Source organism: Cibotium barometz, chromosome 44 (assembly GCF_041138505.1).
Source record: "Cibotium barometz isolate CiBa-2024 chromosome 44, ASM4113850v1, whole genome shotgun sequence".
NCBI classification, from domain to species: Eukaryota; Viridiplantae; Streptophyta; class Polypodiopsida; order Cyatheales; family Cibotiaceae; genus Cibotium; species Cibotium barometz.
The window spans coordinates 37,222,401-37,224,836 of NC_141089.1; the positions used below are offsets into that span (position 1 = coordinate 37,222,401).

The window sequence follows — 2,436 nt, forward strand, 5'->3', positions numbered from 1 at the left end:
TCATGACAATGAGACTCATACAACCATATACATGGCTCTATGCAATAAGAAAATTGTTATAACACATACCATACTTTGAAGCCATGGCAACACATACAATACTGTCCTTGACTGTATGCCACGGTGACACATACCATACTGTCAATGTCTATGCCATGATGGAGCCATTGCGGCACACACTATATGTCCACGACTCTATGCCATCATGGAGCCATCGTGACACATACTATACCATGATGAAGCCACTGTGACACATACTATACTGTCCATGACTCTATGTCATGATGGAGTAATTGTGACACATACCATACTGCCCATGGTTCTATACCCATGCATGTATGGCATGCCAAAAAAACAAAACAAAATACAGTGTAGAACCATAGTATGAAGAAATATACAAGATCAAAGATTTCCCATCCAACATGAATGAAAAATATACATGAGAGAATGTTTTCCTTGCTACAAAAGGTAAAAGGTATGCACGATCGAAGGTGCCCCATCCTACATGACGATGGGTATTAAGGGTTACTTGCTTTTGTTCAAGGCTTCAAAGGTAGCCTTCATGGACGAGGTTTTGGCCTCTTCAATACGAGCTTTGAGAGCTGCCACATCCTCTGGAGATGGGGGCTTCTCGTTGTACTGGATGGATCGGTGTATGTCATAAAAGGTCGCGCTAAGAACCAGAGCCCTAAGAAAAAAACACAGCCATAGAAGAAGGGTTTTGTTTGCATTGAGAGCGCGCCACACACACACACACAAACAGACATGCGGGCATGTGCTTCTTGGTGCTGGAGTTGCTTACCCTGATGCAAAGAGCAGGAGGCCGTTTACCGAAAAGAATTTGTTCATCTCTTCTCCACGATGCAAAAACGGTGGATGTTTTTGAAATTTAATCTGTTATTTGTGAAAATCTCATTTTATTATTGTGTTATATTTTGAAATTTATTTCATTTAATTATTGTCTTACATTATGTTAGTGTATGCGTGTGACATGGGCTCACTTAACATTCCTCAATTGGCAATCCATATTCATAGGGCACCAACATGTTTACAGTTAATCCTTATTGTTACTATGAAGAAACATGGATAATGACTAATTGTGCGGAACAAGAAGAATGCTTCTTACCCCCATTTTGCCCATTCAAGCATGATGCAAGCGCAAAGCTATTTTTAAAGGCTTCTACATGGCTACAAATCAGGTGCCCATCGCATTAAAAGAAAATTGTTACCTCTTTTAAAAAAATAATAATAACTTATAAAGCTTAAATTATATTAAGCTTGAGTAAGCTATTAAAGCTTTATAAAGTGCTCTACTTCGATAGCGCACTTGTGGCCTGAAACCAACCCTCCGCGCGTAGCGCAAATTAGATAGAAATTAATAAGTGAATCCTTCAGCCATTGCCGAATTGGAGGGAGAGGGAGAAGGAATAATTATATATATATATAATTTTTTGGCTTTAATCCTCCATTCTACGCCCCAAATTCAATACTTGAATTTGTCGTGCTCTAATACCACTGTTACAGGACCATGGTACATGGTACATGGAGATTTGAATATTCCACAAATTGAATAATAGAAGAAATAAACCATAAACACCATAGCATAACTCAAGAGCATAAAAATCAAAGAACATAATATTGGGTCCCCCAACGTGTGTGGCTCCACTCCCACACGCAGTATTTAAATCATATTATCATAAATTTAGCCCTTGGAGCCATAAATAGCATAGCTTTTTCCAAAATTGGGCTTTTACAAAATTGAACCATAGTCCAATGCTTTTAAAGTATCTCATAGAAAATAAACCTTGCCCAACATATGTACAGTGGGCCAAACCATACAAAATCAAATATTTAGCACACACATGTGCTTGGCTAATCTCGTCCAATGTCCACCTTGGTTGTTCCAAATTCATGATCTATACTCAGCATAGTCCACAATGGTAGATCACAATTACTTTGGAATCACTCACAAAAATAATTATGATAAATGGAAATCATTTACTACCATGCTTCACACATAAACCATACAACACACATAATTAATTGGATTCACTCTCATGATAAAATATTTTGAAAAATCTCACTCCCGTGATAAAATCATCGAGCTTCACTTTTATAAAGACCACTCACTCCTTCATTCACCTCTTATTGGCCATCTTCTGACATGACATACAAGTATCATCATGGGAAGTGCAAGAACAAAGTCCTTCACAATGTGAAATTCCAAGTTCTTGCCTCTCACAAAGAAATCCCCAGGTGCTTGTACGTAGAGTGCACACCATATTGCCATTGGCCTATAGGAACTCTACAACAAGCACAAAATCCGACTCCACAAGTACCTCCCTAAAAACATTCCATCAAGGAACCACAACCACGTCCTAGTAGAGAGATATATATATATATATAGAGAGAGAGAGAGAGAGAGATTTAACATGT

At 38.2% G+C, this 2,436-nt stretch overlaps 1 long non-coding RNA gene across 1 annotated transcript; it reads right to left on the minus strand.

Annotated features, from left to right (window-relative positions):
* Positions 1–32: 32 nt before the first annotated feature.
* LOC147613243 (uncharacterized) lies at positions 33–885 on the minus strand. The gene is made up of 2 exons (XR_015263308.1): positions 803–885; positions 33–688 (listed from the first exon to the last, which is right to left on the minus strand). It is a non-coding gene; the product is annotated as an uncharacterized LOC147613243 (long non-coding RNA).
* Between the last annotated feature and the right edge of the window lie 1,551 nt (positions 886–2,436).